Raw genomic sequence first — 26,239 nt, 5'->3', positions numbered from 1 at the left:
GTCCTCTGTGCTCTAGGCTTGTCTCCCTCAACATTATTCATTCAAGATCTGACCATTTCCCTGTGAATGCCATTATTTTATCATTTCTTTTTTTTTTGCCATTAAGATTACCTTTATTTTAAGTACACATTAAACAAGATATTGATTATCTAAAATCAAATGTAACACTTTTGAAAGAGACATATTCTAAAATAACTAATTTCAATGACAAATTAAAAATTTACTGAGTAGTCTGATTTCTAAGTTTATCTTGCTGTTAATTTCATTAAACATGTTGACTATTTTTTCAGTAGGCAGACAATTATGTTTACTTTAGAGACAATTTTTTTGTTGCTTATTCAGTAGATTATGTCTTCTAATTCCTCAAATGTCTTCTAATTCTTCCTATGTCTTCTAATTCCTCAAATTCCCTCAGATTTGAGGGTAGGAGTTAATGTTTAGGGCAATTCCTTCCCAGCTTTGTCTAGGTCAAATCAACATCATTTTTTCCCACTGAGTCTTTTTAACAGGTCAAATCATGTGTTCTTTGCCAGTAGTAAAAGCCTATGCAATAGTAAAGGCCTCATGGTCATTGTCCATTCTAGACTTGGGGCTGGCATCCTAGATCCAGCCTCCTTGAACCAAACCTCTAGATCTGTTGTCTTCTGCTAGATATAGTAGTGAGAAGCTGTTTTGATGAAACAGAAGGCAATGTTTCACAAACACTGGTCCTAATGTCACCATTTATTACTTTTCTTATTCCATATCTCCCCTAGCCACCTATTTTGACTTAGAGGGATAGCTAGATGTTTCTTCCATTATGCCTAATGTCTGATATGTCCACTCAATCAAATATAATCCTACTTCCCTCCCTTCCTATATCCAAGCAGCTATACATTTGGAGTAAGGTTCCATTTTCTCTTTATAATGATGGAGGATATAAATCATTAGTACTCTAACACATTCCTGGAGGCCTATGGGTGTCATGAAGATCTAATAAATTTGTGGAGATTTACAAGGTTCCTAGAAACTAGTGATTTATTTAGCGTATTTCTCCTACATGGAAACTGATCTCTGCTCTGTGCTTCTTCCCCCTCCCCCATCTTTACTTCCCCTTCCCTTTTCCTGTTACTCAGACTATGTCCTAGCAATGTCTATGCCAATGGTTAAGATTTCCATTCATTCTTGCAATGAATCATTGAGCAGGTTCTTCCTTCTTTGGTTTACCTCAGTTGTTGCCTAATTTTTATCCCTACAGAAACTATGGAACTTGTTCCCTTACATGATTATGACAGTGTTTACTTCAAAATTTATAGTCAGAGCTAATTAATGCTGGGTTTTTTGTTTGTTGTTGTTTTGTTTTTGTTTTTTTTTTGAATGGCTAGAGGCAGTCCCCTCTCCTGGCAATTACACTGAACTTGGTTATTCTGGCTGCAGCCCAACGGCTGTTAAAACAAAAAAAGCCACCAAAAAATGTGACTCATTAAAACATTTTAAATTAAAAAGAAAATTTGCTTTCAGTACCCCTTAAGGTTTGATATGCTATTCCCTCGGGCTCTCATGGTAAATCTCTGCTGAAACAGCTTCTTGTATGTATGTTTGAAGCAACTGAGGTTTGCTCAGTGAAAGAGACATTTGCGCTATACTTTCTTTTTGAAGAGATAGCCTTCTAAAGGTTCATTATTTTGTTCCTGGATGAAAGATGAGAGAACAAGCAAAACATCATATAATAGAATTTAATTGTTGAGACCTTCCTAAGCTTGGCCAGGTGGGGCCTTACCACACACAGTAGAAATATATACACACACATATACATACATACATATACACACGTTTGTGTGTCTATATGCACAGAGAGAGAGAAAGACAGAGACAGAGAGCTAAAGGAAATAGCACATCTACCCTCTGAGGGTTAGCATCCATATATGAAGTCCCTATCAGCTATTTAAAATACCACTGGGAGACTCTTCAAGTTTGATCTTGTAACCTTTGCCAATGTGATCTAGGAATTTGTCCAGTTCATTACTACTACTGCAAATGAAGCTGGCCACCAGGGTCAAGCACACAGCAAGCTTTCTTGGTGAATAATTGATTGCTCAAGACCAGAGCATCAACTTCCTCACTCAGCTCCCTGCAGTCCAAAGTTCCACTTGGCTTTCTGTAACTCTTAAATGAAGCCTCTGACTTGTGTTCCTTTCTTTCTTTTTCTTTCACGGTTGGGCACAACCGTGAAATCTTCAACTAAGGTATCTCTTCTTGTAGAAACAAAGTGAAGTTTCAACGAAGTGTGAAGTGACATAAGGATTAATGTGATAACTTGGACAGGAACCACTTCCTGCTCCCAGTTCTAGCTTAGGTACAAAGTTCACCCACTTTTGCACATTTCTGCAGAAATGCAGAAAGCCTTAGAAGTTCACATCACCTGGCTTCATGTCTTCAAGAAAGTCTCAATCTCTTTTCTGTGTCCCTCAGAAAGCATACGATCGAGGAACTGCCCCTCTTTGGGGCAAATTTCAATAGCACTATAGATAAAGAACTAATATTGGTAAGGAAATCATGGTGATCTCTGAGAAGTTTCTACTTTCCACCTAACTTCTTATCTACCTTTCCTTCATCCCTTAAGGCTAGTGTCTTCTGAATAATTGGAGCTGGCCATTGTCCTCTAGTGCTCTCCTCTTCTTCTTGTCATGGAGGCTCTGAGGCTTAAATGTTAGTGTGTAATAGAATTTTTGGAGTGTTTATTAAATACATCTAAGATGATATTATGTATCCTGACTCCTTAGAAAAAAATATAAGTTAAATCACAAGGAGATATTACTACAAAACTATCAAAATGGTTAAAATGAAAATCAATACCAAATGCTGGCAAAGATGTAGGGAAACTCCATCACTGGTAAATTGTCAGGGCAACTGTAAAATACCACACTCTTTATAGAATAGTTGGGTTCTAAGGACATAGCCAGAAGACCTAGCAAATGTACTCTCATTCAGTATCCTAAAATAAAGACTTATTTTCACTCACCAAATTGTAAACAAGTTTTTCCACAGCCACTTTATTGATAATAGCCCTAAGTTAGAAAGTACCTTTGTGCCCTTCAGTAGGTCAGAAGTTAGACACACTGTGTTACATCCATACCATAGGAATAGTACTCAACAATGTAAAAGAATAAAGCTTCATGCACTCAACAACTGGTATAACTCAAGGGAATTAGGCTGTGTGAAAGAGACCAACTTTAAGAGGATAAACATATTATTTTTATAATATTGATGCAGCAACAGTTATATAGGTAAGGTATATGATGACTGAGTATTAGGATATATAGTTTATACAGTTGAGGTATATGATCATGGCTACCATTTCTTAGAAGAAAGGAGAAAGAGAGGCCCAAGAAGAAGCATCATCCAACATCAAGAGACTGCAATTGAATGTCTTACTGTGATGGTGGTTTCACCAGCTTGAAGGTGTGATAAAATTGTCTAGAGCTGTACACAATAGCACAGGACTTGCATAACTCATGAAAAGGAATCAGCTCTATAGGCTGTATCAATTTCAAATTATTGGTTACAGTATTGAACAAGTATTTTGAATCAGGTATTTCTGGAACTAGTCTTGTTCTCAAAAGTCTCTCCAGAAATATGACACTTAAAATGAGTAGCATCATGTATGTCACATACCTAAGAGAAATTCAAAGTATCTCATCGTGGAATATTTGAGAGGCTGAAAAAAATGAAGCATGATATAAAAACCATATAATTCTGCTAGCAAGCACTTGCTTCAATTGCTAAGTGTTCATCTGAAGAAACATTTGAATCTTCTAATAAGAAATAGGTAGAATTTGTTTCTTGTTGGAAAAGAAATGTGCCTGTCAACTTTGCTCTCTGTCTCCCAACTTTTCACCGGAATGTCTGTTGTCACAATTGCATGAAAAGACATTACTACCAAATATAAAGTATGCGTAAGTCAGTTGCTAACTTAGAAGATAGGAGGACTTTCATTTATTTGTTTAGTTATTTATATCTAGTACTACTCAAGGTTTCCTACTTGCTAGGCTTGCTCTACTCCTGAAGTTATGCCTCTAATCTATTTTACCATGATTATTTTTGACATACTGTCTCATTTCCCCCCCCTCACAGCCCAGTCTGGACCAAGATTCTTCTCTATATGCTTCCCATCATAGGTGGGATGACAGGTGTGTGTGTGTGTGTGTGTGTGTGTGTGTGTGTTGGGATCCATCTTTCCCCTTGATGGAAGGGGCTTGATGCACCTCCCCCAGCCCTGGGGAATGCGGCCCTTCTACCCCCTCTGGATTGGAATCCAGAGAAACCGGTTGGGCAAACAGCCCCAACCTTCTAGCCAGCTCAAGTGACGTTAGCCCTTGGGGGTCAGGTGATACCTTTCAGCCTATGGACATCCTGGCCAAACCCCTCCCTCGGAATCATCTCCCCTTGTCCTTCTCTTACTAAAGTCAGTTCGCTCTAAGAAGCCGGCCCCATTGCATATGTTCGCCAGACTTCTAGCGTAAGGAGGCGAGCACATATCTGCGGCAGATCACCTGCGCGCCAGGTCGGAGCTATCTCCTCCGCTCCACTCTAGCTTATTTGCAGGTCGAATGACTAGGGGAGAGGGCGTGAAAAGGAGAGCGGAAAGGAAGAAGTAAGAGTCCGAGCCGGGAGGGGCAAAAAACCCCAACATGTGTGTATGTGTGTGTGTGTGTGTGTGTGTGTGTGTGTGTGTAGTTGTGTGTATTGGCTGGCCTGGAATTGCTATCTTCTGATCTTAGTCTCCTGATTACCTAGGATTTTAGGTTTGAGCCACCAGAACTGGGAAGTTTTTGTTTATTTTCAGAAGATCATGTTGGGTGAGGCTGGATTCTGTTCTCTACTTCAAGTGATTTGCAATGAGCACATGGATATTTGAGAGCTGTAGATATTGAGTAGCAGAATCCAAACTCCAGTAGAGATTTCCAAAGGGAAAATTGTTTCATGACAAATACTTCACTTAGGTATTCTTTATGCATGTTCCTAATTATTCTTCCACCCCGGAATCCACTTGCCAGAACCTCAGAACAGAGCTAAAATTGCATTAAGTAACTTCCAATTACACAGTTTCCTTTCCCTCCTTCCCTCTCTCCCTCCTCCTTTCCCTCTCTCCCTCCTTTCCTTCCTTCCTTTGGCCAGAATGAGGGTTTAAATTCAAACTCAAACTTAAACATAAACAGGATGACAAGTCTTGGGCATGCTCAGCTTGCTTACTTGCCAGGCTGGTAAACCCTTTGGTTTTTCATTAGTTATTTCAGAAATGAACTCTCATGAATTTTTAAAGTTGTACTGGCTTTGAACCATGATTCTCCAGGTCTCAACCTCCTGTGTAACTAGGATTACAATTGTGAGCCACCAGAATCCAGCTCATCCTTATTCATGTTAATCAAGAATTAATTTTCCCAAGACTTTTTTGAATGTTAAAGATTATCTTTAAACATTCTCTTCACAAATCTTTTACAGTAAAAGTTAGCATGAACCCTAAAGTACTTAATATTACGAAGGACTAAATCTTAAATTTTAATATTACCAGTGAAGAGTGATACTTGGCAGTAATTCAGTAATTCCTTGCACTTATTCCTTGTTGTGGCTACATGTTTTTATTTTAAAATATAAAAATATTTTAAATATTTAATATATACAAGTATATATAACACATACAAGTTTATACCACAATTACCAGCTGAGTAGTTGAATAAATTATTAACTTAAGAGCATCATGAACTCAGCATCAATGGAACATTGCATGTATTGAGTTTCCAATGTTGTGGCTCAATTTGCTAGTCACAAATTTCCCTGTATGCAACTTTAATTGTGGTTCTGGCCATTCATAAACCTTAAGAAAACTGAAGGCATCTGGACAAAAAATAACCTCCCAATGACTTTGAGGAGACCCAACTAGCCTGCAAAATGTGTGTTTTTTTTTTTTTCCCCTTTCTGGTGCTATTGTCAAAATTTGTAGCATCATTTTGTATGGTTATTTTATTATTTTTTTCCTCTGAAATCTCCTAGCTCTGCAAAAGTGTAGTGGTATTAAAGTTTCCCAGATCCTAAGTTAACTTACTATTGAGACTTATAATTCTGGCATCTTAGAAGCCCAGATGGGTTGTACAGTCTCAAAAAGTTTAACATTTTATGACCTTCTGTAGTTGAAAGAGAATTGGACTGGAAGCCAGAATCCGTGGGTTCTAGTCTTGGCGCTGGCACTAACCAGCTGTATACTTTTGGAAAGCTGATTTTTCTTGTAGGAGCCAGAATTTCCTCTATTATAAAATGATGAAGCCAGGCTAAGTGATTTCACAGGCTCCTTCCAAAAATGATCTCTGGTTCAAAGCACAGTATTTTACCTATAAGGCAAACTAACTTGGGTAAATATATGTCTCTGTTTCTCCATTTTGTTTTTGGTGAAATGGGTGTGCTAGCAGCACAGATGAATGACTACTCAAATTGCTCATAGATTAACACGATTAGTGGTTAATAAAAGGTATCTGTTCTGTCTTAGTATAATTAAAATTATTATGTTTTTATTTCTCCATGCTGTGAAAGTGACACACACTCAGTGGAAAATTTCCTTTGGATTTTGGATTCTGAGTTTTTTCCTGGATTAGTAATATGTATTAGTATATTCTTCAATGATGTTTAGCTGTTTGAGCAAGCTGTAACCCAAGTTGCCCATGAGGTTCTGTGGTATACTGTGTGGCTAAGATATTGTATTCTATAAGTTTAATATATTAAATGCATTTCCGAATTATAATAGTTACTGTGTTTTATTACATTACTATGTTATAAATTTGTTGTAAATTGAAGAATATCTTCCCAAAATTAGGGTTTAATCATTTATGTGTCTCAAAGCTATCTACCCTTCACTAACCATGTGATCTTTAAGAAGTCACTAAAGTTGCAAAAATTAATGATGAATCTGAGAAAAACAAAGCCTTTAGGAATCTGTGTGATGATCTAGAAACAAAATGGTGATGACATCATTATATCCATATTCTAAACATGTCTCCTTCTCAGAGTTCTGTCTTATACTATTCACGTTTGCATGAAAGAAGTTGAGGGGGCTAGATGAAAGACATGATTTTCTTTAGATTTAGTAAGTTTTATATTAAATGTGGTAGAATTTATAACCTAACCACACTATAGTAGCTATCCATCTGTATTTTTGAAGATGCAGAACAAATAAGTGTCTTCAAAATGGCACCAGAAAATACTAGTTATGTGGATATTTTATAAAACCAAGTACTGTAGAAAAATTTAAAGCAGAAAAGTTATGGTTCCTCATTCCATCCATCTCTGTTCCCAGGGCTACACTTCCCAAATGCAACTGCTTCTTTTCATACCTGTACTTAATTTATTTAGAGACTTACTTCTAAAACTCTATAAGCCATGCTATTAGAACTATTATTCAATATAAAGATTTCAGACTCCTGAAAGCATGTGTAAATATACCTCTGTCTCTAGTCCTGGGTTTTAAAGCAGAGCCTTGAAATCTCACCCAGGTTTTTTGCACACACACACACACACACACACACACATACACGTGTGCACATACGCATACGTATATATGTATTCTCAAGGTATTCACATCAAATTCTACATAATTTAAATGAAATTCTTGTGTCATTCATTTTTAAGGATTTATTTAATAAATCAGAGCAAATCAAGGAAAAATAGAAAGAAAGAAAGAAAGAAAGAAAGAAAGAAGAAAGAAAGAAAGAAAGAAAGAAAGAAAGAAAGAAAGAAAGAAAAGGAAGGAAGGAAGGAAGGAAGGAAAGAAGGAAGGAAGGAAGGAAGGAAAGGAGGGAGGGAGAAAGGACTCCCCTCCCATAAACAGAGGAAGTAGGAATAAGAGAATCAAAATATCATTGTCCTGGATACATTTGTACTTTAGAGACTAAGCTGAAGAATCTAGCTAAAGCTCCCTAGATAAGTGTTTTCCCTAGATAAAACTTTCCCTAGATCATGCTGTCTAGTAATCCATATCATTTTTCCATTAGGTGCTGTTTTGATATTAGCACCCAAACATGATGACAATGGATATTAGGTGTGGATATGATGTGGATAGATGTGGATATGAACATTTTTGTTGTGTTTACATTTTTATTTTATTTTTTGTACCAGTATTAGGGCTTGAACTCAGTGTCTGGTCACTAACCTTTACCTTAAGTCACACCGTCAGTCACTTCTGTCTTTTTTTTTTTTTTTTTTTAAAGTTAATTGAACATAAGAGTCTCTCACAAAATTTCCTGCTTGGTCTGGCCTCAAACTGAGATCATCAGCACTCCGCCTACTGAGTAAAGATTACAAGGTATGAGATACCTGGCACTTTTTTAAAAAATGATATTAAACATTCCTTTCTGGTCAAATAATTGATTTACCAGGAATACTTTTTTCTGAAACTGTATTACTCATGGAAGGATGCCATAACCCATTTCACATGTAAAAGAGGTGTTATGGATGCAAGTACTTTCTTATAAGATGGATTTAAATTTTACTGCTCTAAGAGCTTATTCAGCAGTCAACTTCTTAATCATGTAAGTATGGCTTGTCTTTAAAACTTAACATACCACCCAAATATTGGGAAAGCAAAAGTTATTCATCACCACCTTCTCAAATCTCGCACCTATGCATTCTAGAAACAACTTCAATGAAGTTGCCATTCTTACAGTATGACATGAAATATTTCTTTCTTATTTTATCAGTCACATAGATTGTTTGGTCCACCATACTGGAAGACAAAGACATGTTTCTTTTCTCTGCCGGTTCTCATTTCTACATGGGAACCCCTAACGATGTATGGAAGATCAAGTCTGATGAGTCCTTTGATTAGTCCATTGAAGGTTGTTTTAAAAATTAATAAGGGAAATGTGCTTTTAATATTCATTGTTCACTACAAGTAGTTTGTTATCAATACATATTTTTCTTTAGTTCTAACATCACAGCTCCCTTGGCTCACACAATATACTAGTCTTGGTATCAAGTTCAAATTTATCAGTTTAGTACAAAATGTACCATTCATGCAATCTCATGCTTCTCTGTTACAGTTTGCATTTTTATTTGGACTATGTCTTGTTTAGGGGTGTGTGTGTGTGTGTGTGTGTGTGTGTGTGTGTGTGTGTGTGTGTGTGTGTGTATTTCCTTCCTGGAGTTCTGATTATTTCCTTCAATTATTTCTTTCAGTCTTTGTGCTTATATGATTTTGGATGAACAACAGGAGGCTGAAACTTCCTGGTAGACGACATAGTGGTTATCTCTCAAGCCATCACATTTATACAGCACATTTATACAACTATTTGAAAAACTGGCGGCGGCTTACTGCTCTAGAAACTGGATTGTGAAGCAGGCCATGGGCCAGGGCTTTAAGCAGGATCAGAAGGGTGCTTGAATTCTGGGCTTCCTTTTAAATCTTGTTGCCAAGACAACAAAATACTGCCTTAACTGCTGTGGACATCATGACCGCTCTGCCTATCAAAATGGTTTTATAGCTCATTTTGGAGAGGTCAGAGATAAATATAAATTTTAAGAGGCATTTGTGAAATTTTTGGTCAGAGCCAAGTTGCTGAGAAGGTGCTGTTCAAAAGTGCAGTTTTGTCAATATTTTTTGTCTCTTAGGACTTTTGAACTCTAATTACTTTGGACATAATCTTGGGAAGACTTTACCTCTGATCTCTGAGATCTTTGATTCTTCTTGAATCTTTCTAGGATGCATAATTGAATGATCTTGGAGAAGTTGGTAATAAATGAGATAAAGATCACAGCAGGTGGATGCATAATTGCCACTTATTTGAGAAATATTTAAAGACATTTAAAGCTACCAGATGCTAGGTGATATATTGTGGGATTTGGGGGGATAGAAAAGTTGGCTTCTACTTGCCTATGAAGGTGTCCACAATCTTGAAGATACTCTAAAACTATGGAAAATGTTAAGACTAAGACAGAATCTGACCCGGATGGCCTTAAGTGAAAGAAAACCTTTGGTGTGTATTGGTGACTCATGCCTCTAATCTTAACTACTCAAAAAGCTGAAATCTGGAGATCATAGTCTGAAGACAGTTTAGTCAGGAAAGTCTGTGAGAATCTTATCTTTAAGTAACTAGCAGAAAGTCAGAACTGGAAATGTGGCTTAAGTGGTGAAGCACCAGCCTTGAGCAAGAGTATCAGGTTCTGAGTTCAAATCTAATATCAGCAAAATATCATTCAGTCCACCCTCTTCTACCATGCAGTGTTTGCTGGAGGTTTCAGCATGGGAATTCAGACACTTATGTCCCCTTTTTCTGAAGGAAAGTCCTTTCTTGAGTATCTATATCTATCTATCTATCTATCTATCTATCTATCTATCTATCTATCTATCTATCTATATTCTATCTATAGTCTATATATCATCTGTAATACATATACACACAAACACACATTGACTACATATATATACACATACATTGGTTATATATACATATAAAATATATACTATATAGAGAGATTGTATATATTATAGACAAATATTATATATTCATAGTCACTAAATGCCAATGTTTTGAAAAGAACACATGCAGAATAGCAAAAGGGAAAGCCTTAGTACTCCTTCAGCCAAGTGGGTTTGAATCACAATGCTAACATGGCAGGGATGACAGGACCCAAAGCCAGATCAGTCAACTAGCCAATAAATCCCTACACATAATCCCTTTCACCTGAACATTTTAGAAATAGACTATTTTCTTTTTCTCTCTGAATGGTTTCAATGCAATTCTATCAAGTCAGGAAAGAAGATTATATAACTGTTCCAACCCCAGGTAGTAAAATGGCTCCCAATCTATGCAGCCTTTTGTGGCTTGACCAGAGGGAATGTAACAATGGGTCCTGACTTCTCTCAGGTCAGGAAAGAAGGTTGTAAAGGTAGAGTTTGCTACCACTGAGGCTGCATTACTGTCAATCTCACTAGTGCCAATTGGACCATTCTCCCACAAAGGTCTCGATTCCAAGTAAAAATGTGTTCTACTTAAAGCAAAGTTAAGTGGAATGAGTCAGGAAATCAAAAGCCCTGGAGTCTCTTAAGCATAGAGGCAATAAAACAGAGTAGAATCTTCTCACAAAGGTGAAGTAAATTAATAAGGTTTTCTGGGCAATGGTTAAGATTTTTCATTCTGAAGTAGCCTGGAGGACTCAGTATCTCTTTTTATTTTGCATATCTAAGGGACTTCCTGTGGAAGAGAGACTTGATTTATTATGTGTAGCTTCAGGGAGCAAAAGTCAGACCAATGGGTAGCTGATAAAATCTCAGAGGGAGATCATTGTCCCATTTTTAGCAAATTTATGAGAGCAGGGAAGTCTTCTTTGCAATCATTTAGTTCTTGGTTTTATTTTTTTCTTTAATTTTTTTGCTTGATTTGAGTTTTATTTTATCCTTTCAATTATATGCATTTTTCCAGATAATATGATAGATCCTTACTTAACAAAGCAAAAATGTAAGTAACCAACAAATACAACTTGTAGGGAAGTGGATTTTTCACTTAGTAGTGGAAAAGAACAACACTTGTTGGTAGTGTCATGTCCCTATTGGTTGTCACTCACTATATGGCCATAGCAATTTAAGTATTGAGGATTATACCATATTAGAGGGGTTCATGGATTTAGTAACCTTCTTGCTTATGTGAAGATTTTAAAGTCCCACACCTTATGAATTTATGGGACAATGAAAAGAAACAAAATTTTGGGGGGCTGTATAAAGAAGAATATCCAGCAGATATAACATCAAAATTCTTTCTTGGACATCATTGCTAATTTGTGTTGCATCTGCTAAAAATGGAAGGATAAAACTGACTTTCAGTTTCTTCAAAACTGCCTGTATAACAATCACAAGTGATTATGCTTAGAATTTTGAAGACAGCTGCTCCATGGGGAACGTGCTGCATATCAGCTTATTTAGGTTGTAGGCTAAAAATTGAGGCAGAGAAAGTTACAGGACTTGGCCACAGTGACAGCCAATCAGCAACCAAGATGAGAAATAGGTTTCAGCTTCCTGTCATTTGGGGTAATTTGCCATTCATCGAAATACACTCATGATAACACATACTAAGGTGTGATCAAATTGTAACTGGATGCATCTCTAAAAGGATCATTTTGATATGCATTTCATACAGCAAGCCAAATTCAAGCACTCTGTACAATGGCTGCTAATGGAAGATGGGCAGTCTCACTTCAAACTGGCATCCAGTGGCCCCTACACACAATCCACAAGAAGAGATTGAGTTAAAAAAAATAAATCCAACCTGAGCCTTACCTTAGATTTAATCTCAGTATAATCCTGGCATAATTACAGTATTTTCTGATACTCCTCTTGGAGATATAAAACTATTTTGTCATCCCATCAGGCTTTCCTGTTTTCCATTAGTTTTGAGTTAATAACTTGTATCCGAAGCTCATGATCACACTTTATTGGGGGGAGCAATGCAGGTAGAGACAGCTGCTGTGTCATGGGGGGCTGCTGTGGACAGACAGGCCGTGGTGGAGCAGATGTGAGGACTTATACTGGTGAGGCCCTCAGAGGGGTCAAGACAATGGTGTAGGAGAATCTGGACCAAGGTCCAGAGGATCAAAGCAACACATTTTATTGAACATTTCCTGATTTCTTTCAAATAAAATGATGGGAACATAATTATAATTCAAGATGCATTTGCACTAGAATTCTCATGTTAGAAAAGAAGTATAGTTAAAGATGACATGAGGTAAGATTTTTAAAGCCTCAGTATTCCTCCAATTCCAGTGCTAGTGGGAACTGTAGTTCACCACAAATCACTGCGACTCAGTTGTTTAATGTACTGTGGTCTTCTCTGCTTGATTAATCATGAACCTTTCTGAGCCTATCCTGTCTATGCTAAAGTAGCGATAGGAACTGGATTCTTCATGAAATTAAGATTGGCAATCTCATCTTAACCAGCACTGCAATGAGATTTTGAAGACCTGAAAAATGTAGAAAATAATATATCAGGATAAGCTGATTAGGAACCCAAGTCATGGGCACAAGACCCATTTGGGACTAGAAGTTAGTTGAGACCAATGCAATGGACCACTACAGCCTTCTGATTCCTAATGGTTACCTAAAATAAACTGTCACCCATACCAGGTTCAGTGCCAAATTTGAAGAACAGTAGTGTAAAGACAATCTTGCTACAAATGCACAGTTTGGGGATCCCGTGTTTTTTAAGAACTAAGATCGGGGTCAAAGGCATGGCTTAGTTGGTAGAGTGCCAGCCAATGAACAAAATCATCAAGTACAAACTCCTAGTGTTGGTCTTGAACCTCAAAAAACAATAAAAAGCTATAATAAAGTTATTGTAATTGTTTTCATAATCATCTTCTTTAGCTATAAAGAGAAAGTTATATGGACAAGTCCTGTGACAGATTTTGTTTCAGGTGACAATGCATAGGCTAAAACTCAGGAATATCACAGGATAAGTGGTGTGGAGTGATGGCAGCCACAGTAGAGATTATATAAAACAATGCGAGCCATTTTGAAGGAAAATAAATTTCTCTTTAAGAATAATAACAAGAGGTTTCCAACCCCAGTGAGTATTTCATTTTATTTCATTTCTTGATGCATTTTATAACAAAAATAGCCCTGTCACCTGCAACGCCTCCACTTTTCTTCTTTGGCTAGGAGTCTAAATGCTACATTAGGTTTCTGATGTCATGAAAACCGTTTGTGCTCTATAAAGTCAAAACTATACTTTGTTCAAATGTTTGATTTTGCTCTCATTAACTGTATGAATGTGGGATGTTGTTTCATTGTTCATAGTCTAGTCTCAGTTTATTCATATTTACAATAGGAATCCTAGTAGCTTTCCATATGGAGAATGCATGAAATAAAACATTCATGTGTGGTAGATTGGCTTCATTGTTTTCTCCTATTTGACTTTTCAGAGATGCACATGGATGAGCAATATTTACCACCATTAATATGGGCTTCATCATGTGAATCACTTGGTGCTGGAATGAGGGCAGATAACACTGCTACTTCCTAGCTAAGACCTTGAAGAAGCCTTAAACCTTACTCTTATTCACTGATCTGATAATCTGCCATGAATGGAGAAGGTTTCAGGAAGTTACTTTCCTTTGAGTCTAGAATGATATATGAAAAAGAATTGAAAATCTAAACTCCAGTCTTAAGCAGAGGTAGCTCAGTCAATTCAGAGATGCATTATTGAGAAAATGAATTCTTTGTAGGAAGTCAGTGCCGTTTGGCATGCAAGATTGTTTGAATATCAAACAATGCTGATGAATCCATGTTGCAATACACGAATAGTATAGTAGACTTACAGAAGCACCAGTTCTCCTCTTAAATAGTCAGTGATTTTAGGTTGTTTAGATGTAATGTGTTCATTACATAGATGCGGTAGAAGAGGCTACAGTTACTGCATGTGTGCCTACTGCTCCAGGAATGGGGGTGGACCGAGGATGCAAGTATATATTAGTACACAGTAGGGGTGGGAGGCAGGGATGAATGGAGAGCTTTACAAGGGGACTGGTAATAAGACTACTGAAAACGAGAAGGGGTGAATAAAATCTAATGGAGATTAACGAAGTAATTCTTTAAGATCAAGTTACACTGGAAACGGTCTTACAAACATTTTACCTACCTTGCTCAGGTATGAGAGTAGTATAAAAATTTAGGCACAAGTGTTTATGAGATCACTAGAAACCTAAGTCCTATGCTCATCAGTAAACACAATAAGTGCATTGTAGAATAAACATAGTAGTGAATGAGGGTACCCAGCCAGTATCTGGCCCATAGTGAATGCCCAGTAAATGTTGATTGTTTTGCTTCTAGCTTGACATAGAAATATTGATGAGTCTTCCTTAATTAGGGATGATGTTCTTGTTCCCTTCAGTCTGTGGCTTCCTGGAGGTGGGGCACAGTATTTTACAAACAGTTGTGTTCTTTGCACTTCACAGGAGAGACAGGCATGTATAGAAACCATCCTTCTTCAGTTGGGTTTAGTAGCTCAAGCCTGTAGTTTTACCTGTTTGGGAGGTAAAGATTGGGGGATGAGAGTTTGAGATGAGCCCAGATGTAAAACTTGAGGAGATTTCATCTTAATCAATGATGGGCACAGTGATCCGTTTCTGTCCTTCCAACTATGGAGGAAACCCGATGGCTGGATGTAGTGGCTCATATATTGTCATCCCCACTAGCATGGGATAGCCCAATAGGAAGAACATAGCCTCAGAGAACCCAGGAAGAAAGTTTTAATATACTACCTTGAAAATAAGGCAGAAAGAGGCTAGAGGTATGGCTCAGGTAGAGTACCTGCCTGCCAAACACCAGGCCCCAGTACTACTAACTGCCAAAAAAAAAAAAAAAAAAAAGATAGGAAGAAAGAAAGAATGGAAAGAAAGAAAGAAGAAAAGAAAGGAAAAGAAAAGAGAAACAAAAAAGAAAAACATTTCTTCTCTAAGGACAAAACTGAGAAAACAGAAGTAAAATGGCAAAAGCATCTCATATACCTCCTCACCACACTGACTAAAATTAGTAAAAAAAAAAAAAAAAAACAAAAAACCACTCTCCTTAATTTATCATGATGTCATTTGTCTCTCTCGTTAACCTGAATTTTGACACTTGCAATTAGCCTGTTGAAAAGCTCTGGTTTCTTAGGCTATGTAGCACATACTTGATATTTTTTCATTAAGTCCTTTAAATAAACATAAAATTTATTTGATTGATTGATTTATCTGAATTTTATCTAGAAGTAAAATGAACTGATAGATTTGGTATTCTTTGTGAACATACCTAAACTAGAAGACAAAGACACTGGGCCTTACTTTACATGTAAGATGCCTTAGAGGATGTAGGTTATGATTTTTGTAGGGAACTGTATTCAGGCATTCAGAGGATATGAGGAAGAATCAAAGTATATCCTCTTTACAAAACATTACACATAGGAAAGTAATTTAGAAAGATGCACAGAGTCCAAAATACAGAAAACTAAGGATGAGGTCATGAATGACATTTGCACAGAGAAAACATTTTATACATCAGAGGGTTCCAGAGATACCCTGTGCTAGGAGTCCAATAAAGCTAGGGAAATCAGGGTTTAGTTTATCACTCAAAGACTTAGCCAGTCATTGTGTGAAAATTCAGACTTGGCTATATAGTCTTTTAATGGTGTTTTGAGAGTCTACCCAGTAAATACAGAGGCACATTTTCTGCATGCTTTAGTAGTCAAATGGGATATTAACCTGATGTGTTAATGAGTTCTTTAGAGCACTCTGAGGCATTGCTGCAGTACTAGAGTTTCAGAAGCATTCATCTCAACCACTCCTGGTTAACCAGCTCAGGGCTAAGGAATGGGAGAGTGTTTGCTTGGTGGTGGTGATATGGAGGATGAGAAGTTGGTATAAGTGTTTCTGGAGCCAAGCTGCAAGCTAGGAGGCTGCTTGTCTGGGTTAATGGCATATTATGCCTGTATTTACATAAAGAAGACTTGAGTTTGAAATAGAGGGCTTTAAACACTTTCCCAGGTTTTCTTTTCAATATTCTTCTCCTTCCTTCCTTCCTTCCTTCCTTCCTTCCTTCCTTCCTTCCTTCCTTCCTTCCTTCCTTCCTTCCTTCCTTTATCTCCTTAAACTTTGTTTTCAAACTGTACAATAAAAAACAAAACCATATTTTAAAAGTTGCATTATACCCAGATATTTGTGAAATATATAGTGGATTAGATCCTTACATGAATCAAAAGATTCTCAGAGGACAGGATAGAAAATATATAAATACAAGAGATTAAGGCAAAGAATAATTCCATTAACTACACACAAGCATGTGAATTTTACTTCTTTAAATTTAGTTTTCACATCCAGTTCCTTTCTTCTTAGGCCCAAATTTAGTATGGAAGTAGTCTTGATGTGAAATTGTTGCCTTACAGGTTAAAACAAAAACAACAGGCTCCATTAAATTATACTTCAATAATATGTGCTGAATCCAGATGATGCAAGCTTACAAGATCTGATAGCAAAACTTAGAGGCATTTTACAAACTGTTAATCATAGTATTTAAAACTAAATCATGTAGAGTTAAAGTGAAACAATTATCCTAAAAATAAAGGTGATAAATCCTTCAATCACATTACTTTTAATGATTTCACTAACTTCCTGAGGTGACTTATCTCTTAGAATGTGCAAATACAATTTAATGGTGTGGCATTATACATGTCTTCCCAACTCTGAGTTCAATGATGTCACTCACCTTGATGGCTTGAAGTTACAGCCAGGGTGACACTATTCAAACCATGCAAATCTGCAAGTGCTATGATAAAGGTTTGATTTACTGTTTTGTTGATTGTCTAGACTTAAGAAAGTGAGAGTGAAATGTTAATGATGAAGATTAAACTAAAAAGTATGTCATGTCTAGTGCTGAATCTGAATTTTCAATTTAGTGGCTATAATTTGTAAAAAAGTGGGAACAAGTTTAATCATAGATCACGTGTCAGTTTAAATGATAATAAATTTGGAAAAAGGAATTCTGGATTGGATGCAAATTTACTTGCAAAATCTACAAGTACATACAAATCTGCATTGTACCATAGATAAATTTTAAAAAGTGGATGGTGGTGATGGTGGTGGAGAGAACTCTGAATTGGGCATTTGTGCCTCACTCTTGTAGTCCCAGCTACTCAGGAAACTGAGATCTGAGGATTGAGGATTATGGTTTAAAGGCAGGCCAGGCAGGAAAGTCAGTTAGAATCTTATCTCCTACATATCACCAAAAAGCCAAAAATGGAGCTGTGTACTAGCCTTGAGCCAAAAGAAGACCAGGAAAAATGACCAGACCCCAAGTTTAAATCTCAGGCCCAGCACAAACACACGCACACACACACACACACACACACACACACACACACACACACACAATAATAAAGGTGTTGCAAATAAATGGAACTTATAATAAATAGTACTATATATTTATTATTTTTATAAACTGTGTGATATGCATACTATAGATCACCAAAATACATGGTAGATTGAGACCCACTTTAATTGGTCATTAAACATCTATTATCATGCTACTGAAAATAAAAATAAAATTATCCTCCCACTCTACATTGAAAAGACTTGAATAAAACACTTCTTAACCAAGTCATTTTTAAACTGGGGAATTCTTTAATGTTTTTGATATTAGAAAAAATAAGGCCTAAGGGAGAACGCGAATAACTATGGATGTAAAACAGCTTTTGAAGAATGCAGAATGAACCAGTGACCTCTCAAGGTTGTGTTTAGTTCTTAACTGTGTGACAGCTCGCATGTGAGAGGACTGTAAATTAAACACAGATTTTTTTTCCCCTCATCTTATTGTCTTTCTCATGAAACATGGCTTTCTTTCAACAGTTCTGAATTTTGAAGCCCCTAGAGTTTTAGCCAAAGATTTTGGGCTTAGAAGTGGATTTACAAGGATAAAGGGTCTCCTTTCATCCATTGGAGGGATGTGGGGAAATTTGACATCCGTGTTCTAGAGGAAAAAAAAATTATCATGCTTAACATGATGTTAAGCCATAGACTGATTTTTCTAGACAAGGTAATCAATATGGAGCAAAGATAACAATGTTATTTCTTTATTAACTATTGATAAGAGTAATATCTAATATCTAAGCTGTATCTGACACTGAATCAGAATGCTGATTAACTTGTAAACATAAATATCTACTAGTTTGGAGGACTATTTGAGTCATGGATTGCATTTTGAACAGCATGTTTAATTAATGGTATTTAGGGGGCTTGAGGCCTCAAGAGACACATGTAATTTTAGATTCACTTTTTCCATTGATTTGTCTTGCTGAAGAGTAAGCCATCCTGAAACTCAGTGGCTCAGAAGCCTGGGTTCTTGTCTCTCACATTCTGTGGTCTGCTGTGAATGCTTGGGAAGCTCTTACTTGACAGTCATGCTTTTACTTTACTTTGAAGTTCAGTGTTGCTAGAGAATTGGAGGGCTTAATGCATCCTTTTCTATATATTAAGGAACTTGCAATCGCTGAAGACAGGGCTTTTTTCACAGTGGCTACGATAGATCCCAGGAGTAAAAGTTGAGGCTACACGGGCTTTGAAAGCCTAGGCTCGCAACTGAGAACATACGATGTCACCTACATTCTATTGGTCAAAGTTGTAAGTCCACCACGGAGACAAAGAGTTGGTGGATGGCTCATGATATAAAGAACTGTAGGATTTCAGTGCAAAAGATTACAAAAAAAAGAGCATTGACTTTGATGACTGGCAGCCTCAGGTACACTTCCTGCAAATGTCTCTGAAGACTGTTCTATGATCTATATGTGTGAGTTTCTATTGTTCCATCCTGCCTGCCTGAGAAGAAATCAACACATAAAACATAAAATTATTAAGATATTCAGCCTATTACGGGTGGGTGAGTCTTTCTAGTCAATGGACAGCAGTGAGACTCAGTGTCCACCTTGAAAATATGAAAAATACACACTTTCCTTAATTTTGAGATCATGGCAATATGGCAATCAGTGAATCTGTCCTGAGTGCTGGACAGCTGGAATTATCTTTTCCAACCACACCAGTGAGGTGTGTCTATATTTGGAATTTGCCACCATCATTATCTTTTCTAAAACCCAAATACCATGACCTTTTAAGAGGAAAGGAAAAATAATGTCATTGCTGTGGTATGGACATATTGTGAATACTTTCTTCAGAAAATTACACAAAAGAGAACGCTGCAGGTGGGCGAGGAGGGGAAAGGTGTGGCTTGGATGAAAGTCACATGAAAGTACTGCTGCTCTCTATTTTTTTTTTTCATATTCAAAATATTTTCCTGATACCCTTCATTCCTGAGGCTTGCGTTTTCCTTTTCTGTGAGACAAAGTCCAGATGATTGAGGAAGAAACTTGTGGTTCTTTCAGGGAGAGAGGACAGACCTACGTTTTTATTTTGTTGTTGTTCTTTTTCCTTTTTTGGGGGGAAGGGACGAGGCATGAGAGAATAGGAAGGAAACAGCAGTGGGTATTGCTATAATGTCTTCTTACTTCTAGACTAATGTGTGAGGCATGATTTGAAACACTAAAAGTTCTGCTGCTGTGGTTCACACAACTGTGTGTGGATGGATTTAATTGTAGGCATTTAGAAGACAAGTTTTAAGCAGATACCTCATTCTACCAGCTGTAGGATACTGGACAAGCTATTTACTTTGTTCTGAAGATAATACATAATGATATCTGCCTCCAAGCATTCTCATTGTGGGGAACAGAGTAGGATGCTGTGAATAATTAGTACAGTGACTAGCTCCATGGAGTTCTAAATAGCTGGAAGCCATAGTTATCATTAGCTGTAATTAAACATTAGAATGAAAAAAAATCTTTACAAATTATAATGCTAAACACAGCTCAAAATAAAACCTATGAAATGAACTCTAAAATAATGTATATCCCTTTCTGTGCATGTCTTTCTGATTTGTATTTGTTTTTTAATATTAATCTGTAACCCTTAACTTTGTATTGCTTTGGTGAAACCAGGTTAACAAAAAGGAAAATACAAAATGATTGTGTTTGTTTCAATTTCTGAATATCTCACTTAACTATCAGATGAATTGTGGGGTTGGGAGTCCTTTGTTATAAAGAGCAAATATAATTTTAAGAGCTAGAGTGAGAGCTATTTCAAATTTATTTGTTCACATTCATTTCAAGTATTTCCATTTGCCTTTTTTGGTTTAGGGAAGTTCCAGAAAGAGAGTTAAAGTTAATTAAGAAGTTAAATAAGTAAATACCAGTCACACCCAGAACCAAGAATTGTATTGCTTTGTTTACTGGAGTTTGCTAGAATTGTGATCACTAAACAATTCAGCTTCTGTATGTCTGCTTGCTTGCTTAGTCTAACTTGCCAGACCACCTGCGAGTGGTACATGTGATTTTTGCCTTTATAAACATCCTGCAACTGAGGCTCTGGGCTACTCAGTCCAGAGCTGAGTTAAATCCAGCGGGTCAGGTCTTGCTCTGTTCTGGGGGTGGCTCCATTTCAAGATCATAACATAGTTTAATAACAAATTTTATTCATTTATTTTTTATTTTCGTCAGTTGTGGGGTTTGAAAGCAGGGACTGCCTCTGAGCTTATTGCTCAAGGCTAGTGCACTACTACTTTAAGCACAGCTCTTTTTCCAGTTTTTTTGGTGGTCAATTGGAGATAAGAGTCTCATGGACTTTCCTGCCTGGGCTGACCTTGAATTGTGATATTTAGATCTCAGCCTCCTGAGTAGCTAGAAATACAGGTGTGAGCCTGGCTACTGGCTAAGAATAATTTTTTTGTTTTGTTTTTGGTAACTCTTTTGAATTATCCCAGTGATACTAACTTAGCTTAGTATCTTAGAGGTCTTTGCAAAAGTTACTTAAATTCCTGATTGCTCCTGTACTAAAGGTTATAACCCATACACACGTTTCTCTCTTTGCATTCTCTATTATTCTTGTACATATTGGTTTTTATCAAATGACATTGTTACAGCAGAAAGTGAAATCACAGTTGTCAAGAGTTTTCTTTCAATTGTAGTTTAGCAAAAACAGCTGAGATCTGGCCTGAGGTAGAATTTTAAGCCAATCTTCATCTCTCTCCTAAAATTGCATCCCAGTTCCTCACCTCTGCTGCCAGTCCCCAGGCCATCTACTTAGGTGAACTGAAATGTGTGCAGCAAAGGGATCTGCCAGGGAGAAATCTTGAGTTGCAACATGGAGGTGATCACCTCATGCCTGAATATCTTCAGTTGCTTATTTAGCAAGTAGAAGCAAAAAGCTTGTTGTTAAATCTATAGCATTTAGACAGGATTATACTTCTGCTTGATGTTCAGAGAGCCGCATAGAATTGGAAATATCTGTGTTCTCCCCATTTGATTGTAGGGCGCTGATAAAGTAGAATTGTTTCATCTCTGGAGTGCAATACAACAAAAGACTTGGAAACACTGGTTTACAGACATGGCCTTTCTTGGCTTCCTTCTGCAATTTGGACAGGGTGTGGGAGGGAATAACTTGTTGCTCTCAATGAGTTGGAGTTGTGACTATTTCAAGTTTGCTTTTTTTTACACATACAGAAATGACTGTGGACTGAAGGCTCAAATATCACATGGAGTTACTTTATGGGAATGACAGTGGAGTCTCTCCAGTGGTTAGTGTTTTCTCTCAACACAGGGGGGTGGGTTCCAACTTCCCAATCCCAAAGGCATCCCCATCTTAGGAGTCACAGAGCATCACTGATGATGTAATCTATTGTTTGCAACAATCACACAGTGGGCCTAGGTTCAAGGAGAAGAAAAGGAGAATCTACTGCCTTAATTGTGGAGGAAGAATATGTGCTACCAAAAGCTAGGCATCACTAATTTGGGAAAACTCAATCTTTCATAAGGACTCAAGGATTGGTTCTTGGGACATTGGGTAAAGCAGCTTTGAGAGACTAGCTAAGAATATTAGGGATGCAGGTTTCTCACACAGAATCTGGACTGTGAAATTATTCTTTGCTCCTGTCTCTCTCTTTTTTAAAATGTGGTATTGTTTGTTGTTGTTTTTTTTTTTACTGTCAAAGTAATGTACAGAGGGGTTACAGTTACATATGTAAGGCAGTGAGTACATTTCTTATCAAACTTTTTACCTCCTCCTTTTTCTCTCACCTTCCCCCTCCCCAGTTCTCTCCTCACCCTCCCTCATGATGTACAGTTGGTTTACAGTATACCGTCTTCTAAATATTGCTGTTGCATGGGTTCACCTTCTACCCTTCCTCTGAAAGTACAAGATATTGCAAAGAAACCGTGATAGCAAATAGGAGAGGAATGATGTCACTCTCCTAAGGATCTCAGTGTAGAAAACCTAGGAGTTGAGAGGCAGTTATGAGAGGGATGGCAGCTTGACAAGGAACTTTATTCATTCATACTAACGTGAACTCATTTGTGGCTAGGCTGCTAAGGCCTAGGGCAATGGAAGATAAGAAGGATGTTTGTCAATCCCAAAGGGTAATTTCAATCAGGTAGTCATACACCAATGGCTTTATTTCTCTGTCTATGGAATTACTTTTCTTCTTCCTAAATGCATCTTCAAACTGTGTCTGTCTTGAAGCAGAAAATAAAGTGTATGGAATATTTTCAAGTCCATGAGCAATTGTCTTGAATTTTTACAGAAATTTATTAATAACCTTTACCATTTTACATTTAAACTACTGGCTTGTGTTATAACTGTCTTGTCTTGTCTCTTATTTATTCATGTAGACATTAGATCAACTGTTAACCAGTTCACTTCCCAGAAGAGATTTCAGAGGAGTTTGATTTAATTTCTGCTCTGGCAGTTGGTACAAGTTGAATTTTAAGTGCTTTCATTTCCACTAAAATCCCAAAGCACTAAATCCATGGGATGACTTTTGTTTTGCTTGAATGATTCCATTTACCTAAAGCAGAATAATTGGTAGACTTGACTGTCAGTCTTTATCCCTACTAACCTGAGAAGTTTCTTCCTTTCTACCTCATTAAACAATCTTTTGTTTGTTTGTTTGTGATACTGAAGTTTGAACTCAGGGCTTTTTGCTTGTGAGACAGTCACTTGAGCTATATCTCTAGCCTTTTTTCATAGTCAATTTTCAGATATGGTCTTGAGTCCCCCTCCCCTTTGCCCCCCTCCCCCCCCTCACTGCCCCCACCCCCCACCCCCGACTGGCCTAGACCATATTTTTGTGTCAGCCTTCTGCATAGCTGGAACTCAAACATGTGCCACCACCTTCTGGACAAGATGCGGATCTCACTTTGCCCTAGCTGGCCTTGTATCTCAAGAGTAGTGTTACAAGTTTGAGCCCCTGTATTCAACTTACTAAGTATAATGTATGGTTGTTTCTCCCTTTATCTGAAGAGGGTACATTCTAAGGCCCCCAAACTGGTGCTTGAAACTGTGGATAGGAATTAGGCTCTATTATACAAAGTATTTTCCTATACTTATATATTTGTGATGTCATAAATCTGTAAATCAGGACAGGAAGAGATTTGTAACAACAAGGAGTACAAAAAGAAAAAGCCACTAATACAATTCACTTAAAAAAAGGTTTGCACTGTGAGCTCATTATTAAGTAGTATCAGAGTTAAATACAAGTACTGCCACTGTGATAGCTGACCTGCTAACCAAAGTGGCTTTTAGGTAGCTAACAGGTGGTATATAGTGAGGAGGAGGTTAATTATGCTGAAGAAAGGGATACTTTGTGTTCTAGAAGGAATGAAGTGGAACTATGCAAGATTTCATTTCAAACCAGACACTGGTGGCTGAGGCCTGTAATCCTAGCTACACAGGAGGCTGAAATATGAGGATCAAAGCTCAAAACCAGACTAGGCAGGAAAGTCCATGAGACTCTTATCTCCAATTAACCACCAGAAAATCAGAAGCTGTGCTGTTACTTAAGTGGTAGAGAGCTAGCCTTGAGCTGAAGAGCCCAAGGACAGCACCCAGGCTGCCCCACAACCCACACATACCCGAAACATCATTTCAAAACTCAGCCTGGAAGTTAAAACTTATGAATTGTGTGTTTCTGAAATTTTTATTATCTTGACTTTGCAAGCTACTTGAAACTAAGAAAGCTAAAGTGCAGGCAAAGGAGGGAACTCTTGTACCAAACAATATTAGAACCACTGCAGGGATCTTCAGCTATCTAAACCTGCCCTGGTCTCCCAGCCACAGCTGTTTCCTAAGGTTGTTTCTTTGGGTTCCCATAGCAAGTCATGGTAGCATCCTTCCCTAATTCTTTTTCTTCTTCTTCTTCTTCTCTAATTCTTTAGTGAGTCTTTTTCTTAATAATTGATTTTAGAGAAACTTTTCAAAAAGCTTTAAAAAAATCTGAATAAATTATGCCCAGGGGGGTCACATATAATATGTTATATCTTATTTTACACTTGATCTTAGCCAAAAGGCCAAGAAGCGATAATATATCTTATTTTAAATAGGGAGGCATTTAATAAATTTGAAACAAATTCTGTGAGCATTGCTTATTTGACATTTTAAACTTTGGACAAAAGTGACCAGTCTGTCCTAAATTAAATCCTTAATCAATATAACCAAGAATTAAAAATTAGGCTCTGAGTTCTCAAATTTCCTTTGAGAGGGCTCATATTTTTAATCATATATATTTGAGAGATAATATATTGACTGTAACTCTGAACTATAAAATACATGATTTAATTTGACCTAGAAATTAGTGTCAGAGTAGAAGTTAGATAACATATATGAAGTTATCTTAATCTTCCTGGTGGTCTAAGTTGTCCAAGGTTCAATACAGTGAATTTAGTAGGGAAAAAGATCAGGGTTGGTACAGCTGTTAGTTCCTCATAACAGCCTTTTGGGGTAGAGATAACATTGTGCCTAAAGGGTATTAATTGTGATAGCAAATGGTAGGCGGAGCAAAGTCCGAAATCCACTAAGATTAGTTTCCTTCAGACAGAGGACTTGGGTTTTTTGCTCTTTATTGTGCTGACCCTCTACAACAGCTTTTGCCTGCAGAGTGAGGGAAATCACAGGAGGCATGGGAAGAGGTGTGTTGGGTGGGCCTCAGGTGTCCTGCTTCTGTCTGCCCAAGTTCTTACACTGGGACTGTGGGTGCTCTACACTGTTAGCCCTGTGCTAAGGCAACCAGATACTGCTTGTCCTCAAGGAAGTACTTTTTGCCCTAATCAAGGGCACACTTCAGAGTTACATTCTAGTTCTGAGCCAAGGCTCTGATAGCACAATTGATATTGACACCTGAGTCAATTGGTTGCCTGATTTGTCCCAGTTCCCCCCTTTCCCTTATCTCTTGTGCAGATACAGGAGGAGCAGCAGCAGGATCACCAGCAACCTACCTGATTTGGAAATGGTTAGGCTTGATTTCCATTTGATCTGCTTCCCAGGTGATTCTGCTTCAAGTGTAGTGGCCTTACTGGATGTCAGGAACTGGACCTGAAGGAGAAGAGTCATCTTCCTTAAGGATCAAGTGGAAATAGAATCTATATGATCTAGAGAGGATGGGAATAAATTGAAAAAGTGGGTGGAGCCAAGATAACAAGTCTGGGGGTAGTTCTGAATCACACTATTAGCAAATGAGACAAGATAGATCATAGCACCAGGCTTACCAGATACTCTGGCATCAGCTTCAGAAGCCTGCTATATTTTAAGGCTGAATGCCTTCCAGAAGGCCCAGAGTGCTCTGCAGCCAAGGTCAAGTCCTACGATCATAATACAAAATGTATCT

At 37.5% G+C, this 26,239-nt stretch overlaps 1 pseudogene; it reads right to left on the bottom strand.

Moving 5' to 3' along the window:
* Window positions 1-24,835: 24,835 nt before the first annotated feature.
* Window positions 24,836-24,938, bottom strand: LOC125352121 (annotated as a pseudogene).
* Between the last annotated feature and the right edge of the window lie 1,301 nt (window positions 24,939-26,239).

The sequence above is a fragment of the Perognathus longimembris genome, chromosome 5 (assembly GCF_023159225.1).
Source record: "Perognathus longimembris pacificus isolate PPM17 chromosome 5, ASM2315922v1, whole genome shotgun sequence".
NCBI classification, from domain to species: Eukaryota; Metazoa; Chordata; class Mammalia; order Rodentia; family Heteromyidae; genus Perognathus; species Perognathus longimembris.
This window is presented reverse-complemented; position numbering and strand designations above follow the sequence as displayed.